Below are 21,656 nucleotides of genomic sequence, written 5' to 3'. Positions count from 1 at the left end.
TATACCAGTATAACTCCATCCAGAAAGAAAAAAAAAAAAAAAACATCAGTAGAAGGTTTCTAACAACATCTATAAATGAATGTATTTTCAAGATCGTATTTGCAGTTAAAGCAGTTCACCACTCTGCATATGGACCAGGCCTAGCAGATAAACATCTGCTGGAATGACTCGCTCTAATTTATTATACATGTGGCTTAACATTTACTTCAATGGCTTTTAGCACCTTCATGTTATTCTTACTGTGCTGCTCCAACTAGCAGTGGTTAATGTAAGACACAGAAGTTCACATACCATATATTTATGAATAACTGGTTTCCAGAGATGTGGTAGTGATAACATTGTCATCGTATGATTCAGGGTAGCTTGCTGTAGGTCACATATCAGGAGAGGGTCCCACCTGAAAATATAACAAATCCAGATATTGTTCATAGTACTCAGAAGTTTATTTCAAGCTTTACTAACACACGTGTGCACTCTGACATAGTCTTAACAGCATCCATGCTCTTCCCAGGCTCGCAGAAGTCATTCTTCTACTCACAATGGCAAAGAAAATATTCCTGCTGTCTCTAAACTGTTCTGGCCACTGCTCCAGGTCAGATTTCAGGCACACTATCAAGGTAATCACGGCAGTGACAACTTTAACCAGAGCATTAGCTGCTTCACTCAACCTTTTAATTCTTCTTTTTCTGATTGAAAATCTCCAGTTTAAAAGGTGCAGCATTGGAGCTCCTGCATGAACTATTTTCTTGACATCAAAGGATCTTAAAAAGCATTGCTTTCCTATTGGTGATTACAGTCATATTATTAATAATAATTTAATTATGTAAAATCACTTGACAGGTGGGCCTGTTGTTCAATATTTTGATAAATGCAGACATGGAAAATGAGATTGTTCTGGCAGCACTGTTTCCTAGGAAAAGGTATATGGCAGAAAACAAACCAACTTTCCAGTTTAAGAGCTAGAAAAGCTTTTTCCTACTAAAACTAATGGCAAAACCAAAGCTGATGGAAACAAACAGGCTGAGGAAACCTTAAAATCTACATCACTAATTAAATGAAAAATTCCCTGGACCATGTATCTCCTTAAGTGAAATTAAGGCAAGATTAAGAAACTCATCTTTAAATTTTATTGACTAGCCCTACAGTGCAGAAGGATATATGTAAAGCTATAAAATCAGCTTTGAAATATAAGGCAGGTTAACTGGGGTCCCTTCATTTTGAAAGTGTGAATAAAATGACTTACAGGATACCCAAGAATACACCCCGTAGCACACTCATATAGACACAACCACAGTGATCTGAAGTCACATCAGAGATAAAATTGGAATTCTGTCTTTTTAAACCAAGTGTCCCCAGCCAGAAAGCAATCTTCCTCCTGCTCTGCAAGCTGCATCTCATTCTAGGGTAGGAGGTTTTCAAGAAGGAAGTCTGGTAAATAACAAAGAACTTTAAAGAAATGATGTTGTTAGATTTTACCCACAGTTTACATTTTTTAAATGACTCTAATGCTTCTCTGACTCTTCATACCTCCAAAGTGGCTTGGCTCTTGCATTTATTACGCTTCATTGGCTAGCCACAACATCACACAGCACTCCAGCACCAAATACTTCTGCATTTTCTGCCAACTAAGCAAGTCAATGTCTCCTAAGCAAGTATTTAATAACAAACTTAAGGTCGGAAGAGCAAACTCCATGGTCGAAAACAACAACAAAAAAATACATACTTGTAAAGGGTATACTTCCAATGGCACAATGGCAATATGTCATACTGTTTCCCTACACAGAAGCAGTGTAAATACAAGTTAGCAAACAGAACCAGCCACGAGGAGAGAAAGTGTATTTAGGTGTACTTATAGGTGCTCCACAAGACCTACTCCATAAGCTAATTTTGTAGCTTATGGACCTACATGAATTCAGCTGGGGGCTGCTGAAAACAAGCGCAGTCACTGGCTGAATTGTGAAGGTGAAGAACACACATCCTGGCACAGACAGACAGGAGCATGGTTTGAACAGAACTGACTGCTTGTGATCTCTTCCAATATAGCCAAACACACCCAGAACAACCTACAGCACTTCTGCACTAACCAATATGAGCCTCAGAACCAGTCTGCCTGGGAAATTCTGCTAGAAAGCATATAAAGAGGACTCACCAGTCCATTAATAGTATGAAGTACTATGAATATCAATGCTGGAATTCTAGTACATATCTGCATTCCCAGAAAGAAGTAAGTATAAAAGAATTAGAAAGCATTATCTGAATTCGGTGGACAGCTTTAAAAGTACACTTAAAACTTTCAAGAAGGAGATAACCACCAACTCCTCACACTCAGACCACTATAAAGGAGCTTCCTTAAAACAGACATTTTTCAGTGTAAGAATCCTTCCATTGACCTGCTTAAATGTTGCTTCCCAATTCCATTTTGTGTTCATTGCATGCTTGAAAAAAGAAAAAGAGAAAAAAAAACAACTTCTGTCCCAATGAAATTATCTGTAGCACCTTTACCATAAAAGGATGCTGCTAAAAATGGCCGTCTGTCTTCAGCAGGAAAATAAAGCATCACACAACTCATTCTTTTGGAGATTTATTTGGAGTAATTTAATCAGCCTTTCCCTAATGATCGTGCCTGAGCATTTACTTACATCTCTGCATTTACATTTTTAAAAAGTACCAGAATTTTCCAGGTGGATAATTTATTTAAACATTTTGTTGTTGTTGCCTGTTAACTGGACTCTTGGAAAATGAATGTTTCAAAACAAAAGCCTGAGATCACCGCACAAACAGAAAAGAATAATCACAAGGTAGCTACACCTTGAACACAAATAAACCATAACGCAAGGAACCAAACAAAATGCATGTGTAACGAATTAGTTCGAAACTAAGGTTTTGCCTGCTACAGATGGGTAGCATTCAAAAGCTAAAAGCTATAGTCTCCCTACTGACTGATGTCCTGCATGGAATAAGTCTGGAGTTCTCTATTTTATTGTCTCTGGACCCTTTTGATGAGATTCCTTCACAGATTCCTAATCCTCTTATTCAGCAAGGTCAAGGCCACAGTCTAGATTTTGAAGTCCACAAGGCACATTCCACATTCAATACATATCACCTTTTTGCTCACAGTTGAGACAGAGGGATCTTGGGGACCACACAGAAGAATGCCAGCATTCTTCAAAACAAAAACCTCTTCTTCTAGAGCAGGAGGCACTAGGGAGCAGCAGTTAAGAGAAGACCCAACTACATGTGAATGTGACAACTTTCAAGATCTTTCACAAAGATTTTTTTCAGTAGAGCCTTCCTAGGATGCCTTTCCTTTGGTAAGACTAGAATACCAAAGTTCTGAAAATGCACTCTGACAGAAATTGCAAGTCCTAGAAGAAGCTCTTCAAAGCAAAGACAAAGCCTTTCCAGGTAAATTAGAAGCCTAAAGGCCTTTGTGAAATCTGAAAATATAAATTGTATAAGAGCTATTTAAGCACATGGCTCTGACAGTGATGGAAATAGCTAGTGCAGACAGCAATACACTGGAGAGCCAGCCCTTAAAATCTTGGTAAGGGATGGATTGGGAACTAAAGACAAAATCAATACAGTTTCTACATAAAGAGAGAATTGTAAGAAAATACACATAGTTCTTGTCCAAACTGTGTATTTACTTGGCTAGACAGTAATCCCCAGTGCCATCAATTAAGACCTTAATTTTCATGCGCAGTATGTTCGTACTTTTAACTAAATGCAAACATCAGGCACAGTCAGAAAAAATTAACGGAAGCTGAAATACATTGTTTGCTGTCAGCTTACTCTCACATTAGCATGCAATTGCTTCTCAAAACTGATTCCATTGGTCAGAAAACAATCCTAAAACTATACTTTACACATAATGAACTACAGATTGGTTACTCTTTGATCCCAAAGTATCATTTTCTTAAAGTATGACACTGAAGAAGAAAATACGTAATCTTTTGCACCATAAATGTTCGTATTAACACACAGTGCATATTCACAGCAGTAAAGATGAAGATAACTTACAGACATGGGTGTTTAGAATATGCCTATAAAGCACTGGTCTGCTTTTGGACTTAGCAAGGCTTCAGCAGTTCTTTCTCCATTTCCAATTAATACTGTCTGCTGACTTGAAAAATGAACAAGAACTCATAAAATAGACAAAATACCTAAACCAACATGGTTAGATTCAGTAGGTCCAGGCATCAAATTGTTTATGACAATCAGGTCTAAGTAGTAAGTCGCACAGATTCTCCAAATATATGTATATTGCTATAAATTCTTGAGAAAAAAAAACCCTATAACTTCTAATTAGAAAAGAAGTACATACCTATGAATAGCCTTTCAGAAAAATATATTTTAAAATGAAAATTAAAAAGTAACTTATGATCTGTTAACATATTGTCTTGTTTGAAGAAATAAATCTTTCTTCTCATCTCCTCACAAGAAATGGAAGGAATTGAGAAAGGAATTGCAGACCCAAGTCTTACTTCCTGGCATCTGCCTGTGTCAGAAGTTAAGCATTATGTCAGAAAAGGTGAGAAAACTATCTTAGTTCTCTTGTGATATCCAAAGCTACATTACAGATACCACAGCATGTGTGGACTTTGCAGGGCAACAGAAAACATGGATGACTCAGTTGCCTGTAAAATATACCAGATGGACATCCACATTCAAGGAAGGTCTACTCTGTGCAGAACAAGTGCAGTGAAGCAGCAATGCAAGCTGCTTCTCAATCAGTGTTTCCAAACACTCCTTGGTTACATCCTAGAATGAAGAGGAGCAGCAGTTTCTCAGTAACCAAGAGTTACATGGCTGAGAACAGCAACTCAGTTCTGCACTTGTGATGGCCTAACACTAATATGCAATCAGTAAGGATGGGGAACAAGGAGAGCAGGAACAAACACAAAATGCACTGCACCAGAAATCTCCACTGAAGTGTACATGTACCCTCCACCAGACAGCATCAAGGGGTTCAAAATGAGGTCCGACCTGCTGCCCTGTGCAAAGCTACACAAAGGGAGCAGTAAAGAAAAAAACTGCATGAAAACCCACAGACAAGCAGTATTTTTTTCTTGGACCTTCTTTAATAACTCATGCAGAGGGCATTTAGAATCAAAAACTATCCACCAGATCATCTCCAGCACAACATATTCCATCAGCAATACCCAATTAAGTGCTTTGTTCTCTTTCTCATTATGACTTGCTTTGACCCTTCACTTTTTTTTTTCACCACTAATTCCTTTTATAAATTCTGTGTTTCATGTTCATGAACGTTAGCAATCACAAGATACATTGAGATGGGCAGACAGTGACCATTACTGGGAGCTGTCGCACTCAGGCTGCGATGCGACGATCACCCAGAGGCTGGGACACCAGCACAGCACAAGAAGGTCACCCACATCCCTGTCCTTGCAGACATCAGCGCTTCCGAAAAACAGCCTCATAAATCAAGATCTAACATCCAGAGCATTTCACAAGAAATCATATATCTCTTCCAGCGACAAGCATGAAACTTTCATATCAGAGAACAAACATCATTAGAAGGAATACGCTGTTAGACATGATGGCACGTGTTGGGCCTGTGAAAGTAGGGAGAAAACACCCAGCCCCCCAACAACATGAGGACCACTGAAAGACACAAAGACAGACAGAGACAGTCTGAAGTGGCATAAAGAGATCTGATCACTAATCAGAGACAGAACTCCTCCGAGAGTCACAACCGTCTCTGCAGTCTCTGAGAGACAGAATTAAATTGGCTTAGTACTATATTCAAAAGTGAATTTAATTAGCTGACATTAAGCAGGATAAGTTTGCAGCACCATGTTGCTCTGACAAGCCATCTCCAGAAGGGTAAGTGGAAGGTAGTCGTATTTTTCAAGATGAGATCACAGATGTGCACCTACAGTGTAACAGAGCTTCTGCTGAGGGCGGCTGAGAGCTCATGACAGGCACGTCACTCTGCACAGCAAAGGATGGTCTGCCATAAGAGGAGCCAGAAGCACCAATTCTGTGCATTTATCCTTACAGATGTGCACTGCACCTCTTTCTGATGTTGCCCCATCCATGAAGACAGCCTCAGCACAACCTCTGCCAGCTCCTCCCAGCTAGACCTGTCCCAGATATGCAGTGCAGCAGACGTTATTTCTTTCTGTCTGCACCCTTGGCTAGGCAGCCAGGGCTGTTTTCTGCTGGCATCCCACTGTTCTCCACCTGGTACCAGCAGGGAGCCAGGGAGAGGAAGGTGCAGGCAGAAGCTGTGGCTGCAGTTACAACTGGAGATTCAGGACAAACCCAAATCAGGATTTTCCCTATGGAAGACTTAGAGGAAATGGAACAACGCATTCCAAAGCAAAAGCTTCATGCATGTGATACTTAATAAGGCTCCCCTTTACATGCCTCCTTCTGTTCGATAATGAACCTAGTTCTGGTGAAAAGTGCCTTGCAGCCAGTGCTAGAAATCTTGATGGAAATTCAGCTGATGTGCAAAGCAGGCACACGCTCACCCCAGGCTGTGACTGTGGACGCTACTACTTACATCACTCAGGTTCATGCCCCAACCCTGGAATTAGCATCAAACCAGACTTACCAGGCAAGACAGAGAGGTTTTGCCCATCCCATTAGCAGCAATCCCTAGGGAGCTGCTGCTCCTTTGCATGCCACAACTACACAGTAATGTAAGCACTCAATTTAAGCCAGGGCTGCCCTTCCTCACCAGATCCATATTTAGCTTGCACGACTGCACATAGCCACAAGCAGGTTTTAGGAGTAAGCTCTGCGTTCTGCACATCCTTCCTTGGCACCCCATGCATAAGCCTGCTTTACTGGCTTATACTGACAAAACCTCCTGCATACCCACCCAACTCCCCTGCCACATCTGGACCAAAAAATCTACTGTGCCCAACTCCATCCCTGTCCTGGCATGATCTACCAGCAGAGACAAAGCGGAAAGCAGCAGCTGGCAGGCAGGGACGAAATCAGGCAGGAGACAGAGACCCAAGTTCTATGAACCATTGAATCTCTCTGTTTCCTCATATAGAAAACAATTGTGCTGCTTTTCAGCTATTCTGAGCACCACACATACAAACATTGCTTGTTACCTATATACATCACTTATTACTATATAAGAATTGCTTTCAACTAAACCCAGCTACAAATGGAGGACATATGATTTCACAGCATTAATTCTTAATTATTCCACTCTCTGCAGGAAATTCAAGTCCACAGCTGAGTGTGAATAAAGACACAAGATCTTTATGATATGAAAAGCAAAACAATGGCCTGACATGACCTAACTAAGGCACAGGATACTAACTCCCTAGGGCAGAAATCTCCATACTCCAGAACTTCCTTCCAAGTGCTCTAAATACATTATTAGACAAAGAAACATGAAATTCACTTTTGCAAGGCAACAACGTTTCTTTTTTTAAATAGTAGCGTCTAATATTATTCCATACATCTTAAAAAAATAAAAAATAAAAAAAAATCCATGAGCTTTATGTCAGAAGGAGCCTTTAAACTTCAGAATGAAACAAATTTAAGCCTGAATCACAACACAAAGATACATGTAAGAAACTCTAAGCTTCCCTGGAGCAAGGTTTGCTGAAGGTCTAGAATAGGACTTATGGCTCACACAGCATCACACGGCTGACCTCTACGTAACATCTGGTGCTTGGAGTGCTACCTTATGTGGATGGAGGAACGGACTCAGCTCTCAGCTGCCTTGAGTTTAGATCTGACACTGGAAGGCATCTCACCACCTGTCTTTGATTCCCGTGGTAATATTTCTTACCGCTCCTAATCTTGCCAGATACTTTCATTGTAAATAGGGCAAGCCTTAAGATGCAAGTCTAGGAAGCCTACATCTTCACAAAAACCATCAGATATTATCGTGGAGAAAAATAATAAATCATTTGTATCTCACAGTTCCAACATTTCACCATTTTTACAGTGCTTCTTATTCAGCAAGTGTTCTCAAAGGAATACATTCTGCCTTCCTCCTGAGTTGTCTTTTGTAGCCTTGTTTCCTCAGTAAAAAAGACCTGCAACCACACTGTGTGTAATGGCATGCCTGTAGCTGTCTCTTCCCTACTAATTTCTCTAAAGAGATTTAACAGATGTAGCAAGCTTAAAGGTACCAAGTTGCCAGAAGTTCCTTCCAATCCCAATTTGTGCTTGAACAGACAAGAGAGGGCCCATTAGCATCCTCAAGGGAAAAACAGCAGTGCTAACAGGTAAAACACCACAGAATCCCTAGAGAAAATAGGCATGTGGAGATGCAACACTGCGAAAAGCCACACCTAACCACCCTTAAAGAAAGGTGGAAAGGAAGCAGGTTTGGGCACTGCAACTCATAGCTCAACAGCTCACCTATGGCAGTGGATTGCAGTGCTCTAGTTGGCTCTTCACCAGGCACATCTGCTGCTACTTCAACAGCAGCTGCTTCATAACCACCCAGCCCCTACACCTCTCACTGGGTCCCCCAAGGTGAGGCACTGACAAATAAGATCCCTTGTATCTGTTATTCCAGCACAGCCACAACAAACTGCTGCTGCAGGCAGCAAACACCCTACATACCCTACAAACACCCTATACCCGGCACTTATCATACACTTCACACGCTACATATTTGTGTGTAAAATTATATTAAGACATTTATAGACATTGTTGAGATTTCAAAATATCATCAGGATAATGGAAAAATAAAAATAAAAAACACTAGAAAACATTTGAAGTAATTTATTACTATTTTCTGCACTTGATAAAGAAAAATTATTACATCAATTTATTTATTTTACACTATCAAAAACAAGTTTGAAAAGCATCCACTGCTAGTTTCTAGCGTCTTGTTCCCAGTTCTGCACTTTTAGCAACTAAGAGATTCATCTGCTGGTGGAAGGAAGATTCTGAGTGGCTAGAAGTGCAACCACAAGAAATGGCTTGTAGTTGAAAGACAGATGACAACAGCACGGAGTGAGTAACCAGAATATTTTAGAAGAATTTTAGACTTCTTTCTATTGATATAATATGGACAACAGATGGGTTTTTAAACGCAACTCTTGGTACAGCTTCGCATGTGAGAAGGAAAATAATTTGGAATCCGTGAGAACGGGAGCAGATTGTTCTGTGGATCCAGTTGGTGTCATTCCTCAGCCTTAAATTCTCCAGCAAAACACTGTAAGCAGAACAGCAGGAGTCCCAAAATTCCCCACCCTGGCTCCAGCTCATTAAGCTGTTTCTATTCACAATGTATGCCTATATTAAAGAGCATGTGTAGGATTTCACTACAACTTAGGAATCTGCCTGGAATTAAAGTTGCACTTGAAGGTTTTGTGAAGCAAGCACAAGGTACACCTGGCAGATACTTGGCCCAGAAGGGTCGCTGGGAAAACGATAGGAAGTAGACAGTATCAAGAGCACACATTTTATTATTTAAATTTCCTAAAGTAGCACAGCTCTCCCTTCTGCCTTCACAGCCCCAGTTCTGTGGCATCACCCACTCACAGCAGCTGGGGACAGGGCTGTGAAAGGCTGCAAAGTCTGGGTATGAAGTAGGGATGAGCAACGTTTCCCAGACAGGTCTGTCAGTGAGGTGCACATGCTGCTGATGAAGGAACTTAGCAGAGGCTAACTTTGAAGCACTGCTCACCACAGCCAGCTCTGATTCCCAAACTGGTATTCATAGAGCTCTGCTACAACATCCCAACCTGGTCAGAAGCCAAGGTAACTGTGCGGTCCCTTGGGCACAGAGGGATAAGTTACAATGCTGAGGCTGGAGGAGACCGATGGAGATAACCCGCTCCCATTCCCTGCACCTTGATGGCTACTCAGGACTGTACCACCACCTGCTATGAACTAACACAGCTCTGGGGCTGCCTGTGATGTCTTGCTGACCCACATGTGCCACAGATGCCACACAGTCTTCCAAGCAAGGCCTATGAGAGTCCTTAGGGCCTTCCTCCTGAAGGAAGCATTGCTGTGCCCGACAGATCCACAAACATTTTCTAGGGTTCCCACTTACCATCTTATAACAGACTTTTCTCAGTTCAGTTACGCTCCAAACTGCCTAAATACTTCAAAATGCATATTTCACAAAGTTGAAAAAAGCCAGGGTAAAACCAGGGTACTCTTCATTGCCCATGTTAATTTTTACCACAGCAGAAATATCTTTTCCCTGCATTCTTCAATGCTGCTGTTTACTCTAACACTCAACGCAACATCTTAAATTACAAACGTCCACCTTGAATTTGTTTGAGAGGAAAAAACAAATCCCTTCGTCTAAACAGGGCAATTAACATTTGGACCCAGATCTACATGAGTTGCTCTTCTCAGCACCATAGTCTCTGATTCTGCTTTAGCCTGGCTGTTTTCACTCGCAAGCAAAGGAGACAGAACTGGGCCCTGAAGCTGCATGTAGCCTGACTGCTGTATGGTCTTTAACAGCAATGTATTCAGAGTAAGTAGTGCAATTATTGATTGCTCAGAGAATGGCCACTAAAAAACACACCAAAAACACACTATTTTCTTGCAACTGGTGTTAGTACAGAGCACCTACTGGCTCTGTATAGATCAAAAGCAGAATACAGCATCTGCCTATGTGACATCTCAGTCAGGTGAGGAAGTGTTACTGATATAAAGAGAATATTGTGCAATGAGGGTATTTTTGTGCACAACTCATACTTGTGAATTTAACTCACATGAAAATCAGTGCAAGGTGGTGTGAACATTACCCCAAACCCATGAGCCGTGTAGCAGAACCAGGAACTGAATCTGCAGGCATTGAGCCCCTCCCATCCACCTAGTCACTAGACCGTGTTTCCTTAGGTGGAGTTTTACATACAGTAACTACATCACAGCAGCTGTATACTGCTGAGTTCTCTGATCAACACCTGATGGACAGTAAAATATACCAAAATATACACAGGGCTGTCATTTCTAATGTCAGTGTAAAGCGTTCCAGTTCCACGTGCAAACACAAGAATTAAAAGTAGTTCTGCAGGTGAAACGAAACACGCGTTGAAGCATGGACTGTCATTCCAGTTTTCAGATTACCTTAAAAATAGTTTCATTTCAAACCTACACCTCAGCGGAAATGAAACAATTCCCTTTCTCACTGCAGCAGCCAGGCATCTTACTGTAGCATGCTAGCAAAACCAACTAGCTGCAGAACAAACTGAATCGGCAACACCACGGCAGAAAAGATTTTAATCTGCAAGTGCAGCACTGTGGAAAGCAACTGCTCAAGCAAGTGTGCTCCATGCAGATAAACCAAATCTTCATGCCGCACTTAGAAAAACAAATTCCATTCACAAAACAAAGCCCAGCTATAAACACCTCCAAGATTTGCGAGGGTTCAAAGCCAGGGTCAGCTGAGGTGAAGAGAGAGGACATACGCATTTCTGGATGGTGACACAAGCTCTCTGGAACACAAACGCATGTTGTGCTGGTGCTTCCAAAGAAATGCGCATCATAGCAATAGCAGTGCAGCATTGCACTCACCTCAGCAGGAGCAATGGTGCATCCAGCCCACCTCTGTGGCCACTCTCACCTGGGACTGCACAAAAGCTTTTATTTCTCATTCCCCAAAGAGAAGAAGCATCATGAACGGTGATCTGACTGTGCCACACTGTTTTATATTCACACAGGACAAGTGGAAACGTTGGGAACAATTACAGGAACAACACTAATGCTCTCCAGTGAAATCCATACTAAAACTCATTGCTGCAATGAAGAGCTCAGTCCCTGCACCTCTGATGTTATCTTATACAACCTTCAGTGTTACCTAGAGGATGATTTCCCCTTTTTCCCTACACACACACACACAAGTTTTGGGGATGCAAAGTGTTTGTGTTTCAGCAACAAAACCTGGAAGAAGCACGTCCATTGCCTGGCTCCTCAGATCATACCAGGGACCACAGAGTACCACAATTAAGAGAAAGTAAGCCTACAATAATGACATTTTAGCACAACCCTCCCATCCTAACCTGTTCAGATCAAATCTTTGTTTTTAATTTATCAGCATGTTCTTTTTCTGTTGTTTTTTTCTTCCAAGAAGAACTGCTTCAGTCCACTAGGAGAATTCTTCCTGCAGATGGCTTGGGAATCACATACAAACAGAGCATTAAATAGGAAAAAATGCAACACACGATGTATTTTTCTCCTTTACATATTTAATCCTATTTTGCACCTAGCCACTTACATGCTGAGCATCTCAAGTTCTGAGTAATTAGTGTAAATTAAATTTCACTTTTTTTGTTTTATTTATTTATTTTTTTAAGCTGTCAGAAATAGTGAAGCTGAATCTGTAATTATGTCGAGTTTTGCTGCAATATGAGAACAACTTGATAACCTGGGGATACTTTACAGAGTTGAATGGACAAGATAACACTGGCTTTTAAGAGAGGCAAAGAAAATGAGACAATTGTGCACAACAATTCCCAGGGCAAGAAATCTCTCTGCAGAGCATTCTGACCAAGGCTATTAACCTCTGACAATCATTTCAAGGACCCCAGGAGCTGCTCCTTGACAAGCCAATCTCTGTGCACACACAGACACCCCACCACACTCATACACAGCAGCCACCTGTTTGCCCTGCTTTGCTCATTCAGGTTGCCCTGATCTCAATAGAAATTCCAGCAGAAACCAAGGGCAGCCCCTCCTGTGCTTCCCACACCTCACACCATGGCCATAGAGCAGCCCTCACTTCCCACAACTGAGCAAGGGAATGCCCCACAAGGGACACTCCAATCTTCCTAATTACTCACATCATAAAATGGTGTGACCTTGCTACTATTGTCAGTGTGAAGAAGAAAAAAAAAAAAAGCCAATAATTTAATTTGATGCCTTTACATAACATTCACCTGCATAACACTAAGGAAATGGCAGATTTGCAGAAAGGACATTACTACCAGCCAAAAAAATATTATGGAGTAAAAAGTAAAACCATTTGGTAAACTTCGTATTTAATTAACAATCATGCAAATTCCTGAAAGGGTCCTTCTCCACCTACCAGATGTTGGTGTCCTTCTGTGGCACTACTTCTACACTTGGCACAATAGTTCTCCTTGTAATGAGCAACTATACAAAACTAAGTCAATTCAATAAGATAAATTAAAATTATTCTAAGACTGAAACTTCTCTTTAGTTTTCCTAAAAAGCAAGTTGCTTCTGAGGGGTGCTGCACTACATTTGCTTAGAAAATAAGGACATTATGAGAACAACATTATCCCCTTTCCTTATAATGCTTTTTCAACATCTTTGTCCGTGATCTGAGTGGCCTTTTGTGAGAAAATCTGTGTTGAGCAAATCCAGCCTTGTTCATCCCTTGTTCTCCACGTTCAGAGCGCTAGCAATGGCGTTAGTTACAGGAGCAACTTATGGATGTACCTGTTCCCTCTTGTAACATCTCTGCTGCTGTCTGCACTGACACAAAGTCAACCACTGCGTTCATAAGCATGCATGGTAGCAGAGAAATTAAAACCATAAATATCAGAACTTACTTTTGCTTATTTGTTACTAATACTAGTAAAATCTCAAAATACAGCGGTTAGCAGTGCTTCTCTACACTCTACAGTAATTTTATCCACGTATGTAAAAAATACAGAAACATTTGCTCAATGTGAGAAGGATGATTTGAAAAGAAATTCATGAACATTAAATTGCTCCTTTTCCAAATCGCCATCTTTCCCGTTCCCTCCCTAAAGGGAAAGCTTTATTTCCCAATATTATTTAATTTTTGTATCCATGTCACCACAGGAAAAGGTTATCCCAGGCTCTGCATCTCAGTACAGTCTTTAAGATCAAAACTGAACAACAGCGGAGAAAACTGTCAAGGAAAAATTATGAAAGAGAGATTTGACTTAAAATCAATTGCTTTGATTCTAACGCATTCATAGAACCACTTGCTTCCCCTTTTCCATAAACCGGTTGTAAAATCTCTTGAGGCACAGGACTACTGAATACATGCCTAATGACCCTATAGGGGCACATTTAAAAGAAGGAAGGAGGTTTATATAACAATTTATAGGGGCTATCACAGCTCATCAAGTTATTTTCTTTTACATATGAAATCAGTCTAATTTATGAGACTTTTCACATTTATTATTCTACACTGCTTTCCCAGAGGAAAAACAAGTAGGAGGGGGGTAGAATTTGGCAGGCACGGATACAAAATCCTCCAAGGACTGCACACGGCTGAGCAAATTCACCCTTCTGTCTGTTAAACATTCCCATCTCAAGACTTTGTTTCAAGACGCTTTCTCATAATGAATAGCTGGAACTTGTCTGAAAGGCTGAGAGCAACAACACACAGGGTTTCATTTCCAAACTCAGTCATATCCTACCCTGCAGAAGGCTGAACGCTGTTATTTCTTAGCACATCTTGCTTTTCCCTGCTTGCAAGCATCTTGCCATGCATGATTCATGTTACATAACGGATGTTTTTAACAAGCTGGAGTTATTTTGCTAGGTAGTGCGATAGCTTAATGAGGTAAATTCAGAACTTGCCTATTACAGAGTGCAGACTAAAGCTGCTCTCTAATAATATGCCTCTACAACATTAACCAAATAAATAAGCAACCGCACCAGAACTGGTTACATTCAAAGTTAATTCAATCTTGCGAATGCAGGACACTGTATTTTAGACTAATCAGCATCTCATCTCACACCACAATATGCAAACTCACTGGCGCATATGTACTTCGTTCTTACAAGTGACCCCCCAGCACCCCATTCATTAGAGGATAACAGCTGAATATTGAACCAATTAATTCTCTTGTACGAACTCTGCAGCGCTTTAATTTTTTTGGGCTGCCTTTGATGAGACAAAATGCTCTGCCCTTAGCCAGCTGCAAAAGGCTCGTGTTTCTCAACAACCCTTCTTACTCATATCCCTGTTTTGGTTACAGGCATAAAGCCACAGCTAAGGAGGGTTAAGCAGGCTTCCTGCTGATGCTCTGCAAGAAGCGAGCCTCCCTGCTCCACCAGGGCACAGCATTCTCTTCAGCCGTTCACGCTCAACATTACTCAGCAATATCGGGGCCACATTCCAGGATCCCTGCACACCCACCTGGGAGCGTGTCCTCTATAATATGCAAGAGATGTGCCCCCCTACGGCAACTGATCGCCTGACCATCCTGTTCCTTCCAGCCGAGGTGCATCCAGTGACAAGCGCTGTGCAGAGAGCCATTACAACACGACTGGATTCTCTTCTCCAGGGGAAAATCACTACATAAGCTGCCCCACACCTGGCACCAGTGCAAAGGTGACAGTGAGCAGCTGGCAGCCCCAGCACAGGGCGGGCACACACACAGCTGTGTGACCTGGAAGTGGGTCTGAGCCCACCGCACCGCAGGGGAAGGGAGGGAGAAAAGGCAGCGCTGCTCAGTGCAGGAAGACGGGGAGGCCATGAGTGTTTCCTGTTGTGCAGCTGAAACAAGCAAAGACGTCATTACACTCACACTCCCTCAGGGTGTCAGCAGATTGAGGGCCAAAGTTCAGACGTTTCCAACGTGCGGCAAGGAGGGAGATTTTGGAGAAACCAGCAGCGGTTCCTCTGCGCTTGCACAGCAAAACAGATGAGCAGCATGTTACCAGGCTCAGCTGCAAAGCATCCTATGTGACTAGAAACAATATTTGCTCAGGAGCCATGCTGCTCTGGTTTTTCTTGTTCAGCTTGTGTAAGGAATATTACTGCAGTGTGGGGATGCACTCGGCTCTTGCTGCAGCCCATATTTCTGCTAGCATCAGGAAATGAAGCCTTACACATGTCTGGATCCCATGGAGTAAAACATGTTTTCTGTATGCATTTAGGGAAAAACTGGAGAGCAAAACTAAAGGATCCCCTTGTTGGAGATGGCTGACAACCCAGCAAAGTGAATGCAGATGCTTCTATTTAATTTCCATCCTGCCTTTCTGAAGCAAATAAGAGCAGAATGTATGTAAGTCTGTGAAGGCACAGAAGCTGTGCCATAGCATATGGCCTCTGAGCATTCAGTAACTCTTCCTCTGACCCTAACTAATGCATTCAGGCAGGTAGGAGAAGCCAGCTTTCTGCCCTACCTACTGCTGCCACCCTCTTAAACAAAACACTGCAAAGCCTTTTAGATGGAAAGCATTATAAGGGATTCATGTGAGAGGACTGGGAGTTTTCTGCATCCACTGCTGGACAGTCATTGAGAGCAGCCATAGGAAACAGTGTAGCTGCAGCTGGCGCTCACTTCAGGCAGGGCGATGGATGCACCCATGGCACACTCTTACCAGCAGCACATTCTCCGGAACCATTTTTCTTAGTGTTTCAACAACACATCAAAATATAGTGAAAAAACCATTCACTCACAGTGAGAATGTCCCAGCAGCATACGCTGGGCACTGGGACATCAGACCTTCCCTCTGCATGCTGTGTCAGACTGGGCAGCAGTGCTCCAGTTGACACAAGGTAATTTCCAAATAGTGGCACATAATTCAATGTACCTTGACATTGAATTGATATGGAGTTTGGAAAACATTCATCCCGATCCTCATACTACCATCCCTAGCTGAAGATGGGTTTATTTCTGCTGTTTGTGTAGTAACCACCCTATGGCCACACCAGCAACTGAAGTCAGACTTTCAGCCTCAGCAAACAGAGTATTTAAGTTGAAACTAGGGAACCACCAGCCTGTATCACAGAGTTATATTAAATCGTATCTGTTGCTGGACACATACAACACCACTGGATTACTAGATGCTCATTTTACTAAAATAAAGCCAGAGATAGCATTTTTACAATCAAAACTTTTCAGCTGCTTTTAAAGATACGCCCTTCTACAAGGATACAAGCTACTTTACTTTCTATCCTCTGTTTCAGAGTCAAGTTGTTCAAAGACAGCTTGAGTGTGGAATCTTGAAAATTAATTGCCCAGATAGCACAAAGAAACTTCTACTGCTGCTTGTTCTTAACGTTAACTAGAGACTTAATCCTGAAGTTGTCAACGTGACATTATTACACATATGTGGGCACCTATATGTGTCATATATTGTCTATTAAACAACAGAATACAGAAAGCAACAGCAGCCTTATAGACTCTTCCATGTGCCAAAAGCTAGCCTTCAGGTAATCACATCTTCCTGCTCCATTAGTTGAAGACAGGTATATGCCATCTTTACCACATGAGAAATTTCCATCTCATCTAGACAACACACTTTGTACCAAATTACAACCAAAGTATTTTTAGAAGAGCTGTATCTATTGTGGATTTTTATTTAAACTTCAAAATGTAAAGCAAACGGACACATGCAAACTGAACTGGTGTCACTGTTGGTGCCCTTTTGCACTGATGAAAATGTGTGCTTCTTCACAGCAGAAAGTGGTTGTGGCAAATACAAACATATATATGGAAAACAACTCTTAAAGTTGGCTACTACAAAATATTTAACACCTTCACAGATCCACACAAATTCAATTATACTTTTACCTTTACAACCCATCTGTGTAATACTTAGAACAAAACTACTATAGTGCATCACTAGGGAATTTAAACTACTTACAAGGGTTTTAATAATGCTTTTGCTTCCACTTGAAACAATGTCTGAGAGGTGCAAATGGAAAAGCCATTATCTTGAGATTTTTTGTTGAACTGTCTCATTATTAAAGGAATTCTCTCAAGCAGTCCTATAAACAGATCATTCAAATAACTTGTGCTGCTTTTATGAGGAAAACAAGGCAAATGAAGATGACAAGATCCAATCTGCCCAACATCAGGGAAACATTTACCATATTTGGAACCCTGTCTAGATGTGGCATCACGAGTGACTGCCCCTGTGAAAGGACACAGTCCAACCACATGTGAAGCCAGGGCTATCAAAGTACTCAAATGGCCCCCAGTCTCTCTTCCCATGTACCTCAGTACCTCACTTCCACATAGAAGGCCACATGTTCACAAGCTACTGGGAAAAAAAATGATGAATTGCAAAGAAAAAAAATACTGCTGTGAGATAAGGCTTGGGTTTAGGATGAAAACATAAACCTTGTCTTTCATATGGGATGATCCCATTCACTTAAGGTATACACTAGTGTCTACAGGCAGATGGTTTGTACGTGTGTGTGTACATGGAAAACACACACACACAAATGAAAGAAAGTGATTTGGCTGAGTGAAACCAAACCTCTGTGATCCATACATATAAGGATCAAATTGAGGAGGCTCACTAGACAGAACAAAGTACATTTTGGAAGCAAAGCAGGGAAAAGACAAGTGATCTTTTTGAGGCTTCCACAAGTATTTATATTTTATTTCAAACATCCAATCATGACAAAACAGATCTGAAAGCCATGCTTGGGAACCTGCAGTTTTTAACAATAGGTAACCTAATTTCAAGAAACCAAAAAGCAATTGCAAAAATATTTATTGAAATTGCTTTCATGGAAACAATGAGAAAACACTATAAAAACGTTAAAAATATTAAATCAACTTGACTGCTGCTGTATCTCATGAATTCAACAAGATCCTAGGCAACAATAATATTTAGAATAAATATTTTCCTTATGGGAATAGCATTTTCCCTCAAATTGACCAGATGATATCAATTAAAAAACACAACACAAAGATTAGATACAGAAAACCCATCTACTGACTTAAAAACAAAACCGTACTCCAGTGAGTACAACACTTGTTTAAGAGGACATTTACTTTTCTTTTCAAAGATCTTCTTTCACAGATTATTTTCCCTTTCAGTTTTGACAAAAATGCACCCATTAACACTCAAGAACACAACCATTGCACTGCAAAATACCGCACGTGTACGCAAACACAAACATTAATATATCAAAGAGAAATCCAGCACTGATTTCAAAATTAAGCCTACCTCAAAGAAAAAAACAGGGAGGGGGGACGGGGGGGAGAGAAGGAAATAAATAAAAACCGGTCATACAAAAACACAGTAACTTTCTACGTAAGATACCATCTGTTCCAAAAAACAAACAAACAAACAAAAACCCAGAAAAACACCATGCTGCAGCAAGCCACAGGAGCTACAGCTATGAAAAGCCCTTGTAGAGGAGCCAAAAATCGTACTGAGCAGTTCTGGGGACTGTGGAAAGCCATACTAGCCATTGCAAAAAGGAGGCAGCCCACAAGGTGCTGTGTGGGAATCTTACCAGCCCTCCCACCACATTCTGGGCGGGCAGCTTGCACTGTGGGAGCCTAGGGCTGGAGCCTGATGATGCATCAGCAAGGTAGACACCAGCACTAAGAACAAGTGTTAGTTACCCGAGGTCATGGGGTTTTGCTACGCCTGTTTCACAGGGAAGTATGATTCCTCTTCAGATCTGCAGAACACTGAATACTGAATTTACGTAACTCCCCCACAGACTGTCCCTCTGCTGATGCTTCCTCCTGCTCTTTTACTATGAACTCTACTATCTTGACCCAGATGTAGTTTACAGAATACAGGACCGGACATCTTCATACGCCTACTACTCCAAAGGCTCATTAAAAACAGGAGCTGCTATTACACACCAGCTCACAGTTGCGTGCCTTACAACAAATCACATGTAAGTTTTCCAGCCACTCAGGCAAACAGGCAGTCAGTAGAGACCCAGATCAAAGGAGTAGTAAGGGGTGCACTGTTATGGTTGGGGAGGCCAATTAAAGTGTGCATCCCTTTCCTTCCAGCTGGCAAAGTCTCAGGTATTTGAGATTACACAGTAAGTTTACTTCTACATATTCTATTATTATTCATCAGGCATGTTAAAAAGATATCCTACCTTTCTAGCCATTGGTTGCAACAGCACATCAACTACAGGCTTCAGGGCACAGTTTGAGTTCCTCAGACCATGCTTTCACTCTCCATCACCTCTATATAACAAACAAAGGAATTACAGAACCCTGGGCAATTAGGAGACCATACCTGGATTAGAGGGAATTCATGAGCCAACATATTATCATAGCTCTAATTAATAAAATAGTAAACTCTGCAATTACAGTGGGTTGTACACATACCTCAGGGTATGCAGTAAGGCACAAATTTAGAAATGGAATGCTTCCAACAACCAACAACAACTTAAACAGGCAAGGATCCTTATCAAACAATTAGGTTACTCAAGAACTACTCCAATAACTGGCCCCTTTTGCCCAAGGTTATACATTTTAAAATCAACATTAAAATCAGTCATAAGCTTTGGTTGATATAGGCTTTTCCTATTTTATTTTTTTTTAATTATTATTTCCGTTGTAATACATTAAAAAAAAAAAAAAAGTTCACCTCCTCTTTAATCAACCCAACAGGTACAAGGCTCTTTTAAAACTTCATTTAGAAGTGTGGAAGTGCAAAGAAAAACCCAAAAGTCAATGTTAAGCAAACACAGCTTAGCATTGCTGTTTCACATGGAAGACAAAATACATATGACCGAGCAGTTATACCACAGTCCTATTACAAGCACTGTTTTCTTATGTTTGGGTTTTGTTGTTTTGGTTGGGTTTTTTTGGTGGTGGTGGTGTTTTGTTATGCTGAAAAATACAAGCAGGGGGAAAAAAAAGAAAGAAAAAAAACACAAGAAAATACAAACAAAAAAGCCTAAAAGCCTCGGCAATAACACCATTCCAAACAAGAATGTATGAGGCCACACTAAAATAAAAAATGGCAGCATGCACAAGCTGAGATGAAATACAGATTCCTCAAGTCTTCTTCACAAGCAGTTCCAGAACCAAGTGATGAGGTTTCACTGACCAAGCAAGCATACAAGGTATGTAGGGTACAGTACAGAACTACATTTCTTTGGCCAAGAGAAACACGGGTATGACCCCACCACTCAAGTTACGTAATGAAACTGGGAAGCATAGCTGTTTTCTAGTACATAAGTCTGTAAATAGCCACAAAATCTATTTATTATACTCATGGTTTGCCAGACAGCCCACTTGACACGGAAAGAGTCTGTCCAAAATTGGTTTAATTTATTACCTTGCTTGCTAGTTAAGTGGTCTGAACTACTGAGCAGGATCAAATGATACTGCAACTGAAATAAATCAAAACTGTGCATAAACAAATGTAAAGAAAATTAGCTGCAAGCATTAAGCAAGATAAGGTGTTTCTCATTGTATTCTAAGGGTAATTCTTCTCTGGAGGAATCAATGCAAACCAGTGGATGCTACTAACACAGTCATGATGGTGATTTTTAATGAATCTTAGTTACTCATCAAAACAAGCACTTATGGTTTACAGTTTGACAGGAACCTTATAGGTGAAATACTAATATTTTTTAGGTTGAGGACTTAATGTTAGAGGGAGACCTGATCTGACAAAAGTAACTTCTTGAAGACAATTATAATCCACTGCCAGTCACACCTCAAACCTCCCCTTAATATATTATTAAACTTCCCCTCCAGGCTTTCATTCACTGTACATATAGAAATGTCTATTTAGCACTCTCCTCACTTTCTTCTCTAATTACTATGGCAGTGTGTGGGAAAGGAAGTAAATTATAAGGTTTCACACAATTTGAGGAAAATATGCTGCACTGAAGTTTTGGAGAAGTAAGTATAAAGGAACTGCACAGTCACGCGTGTCTTTCTCTTGCCTGCCATACAGAGAGTGATCTGGAGAGCAAGGGAAGGAAAACCAGGACATGCCTACAGAAAGCTACTTCACCATTACATGATGCTGTATGTTGACTTTGCTCCAAAAGA

The 21,656-nt window shown here is 41.0% G+C and overlaps 1 protein-coding gene across 15 annotated transcripts in view; it reads right to left on the bottom strand.

Moving 5' to 3' along the window:
* The window catches only part of HIVEP2 (HIVEP zinc finger 2), a 124,933-nt gene that overhangs the window by 95,216 nt on the left and 8,061 nt on the right, over nucleotides 1-21,656 (bottom strand). For 12 of the 15 annotated variants that reach the window (XM_015858312.3, XM_085543507.1, XM_015858316.3 and 9 more), the window contains exon 2: nucleotides 292-397. The exons of the other annotated variants lie outside the window; for them this stretch is intronic. The gene's annotated coding sequence lies outside the window, so the exon portion shown is untranslated. The remainder of the gene's footprint in view (nucleotides 1-291; nucleotides 398-21,656) is intronic. 15 annotated transcript variants of the gene reach the window in all.

This window comes from Coturnix japonica, chromosome 3 (genome assembly GCF_054131305.1).
Source record: "Coturnix japonica strain WE chromosome 3, WE-NBRP24, whole genome shotgun sequence".
Taxonomy (NCBI): Eukaryota; Metazoa; Chordata; class Aves; order Galliformes; family Phasianidae; genus Coturnix; species Coturnix japonica.
This window is presented reverse-complemented; position numbering and strand designations above follow the sequence as displayed.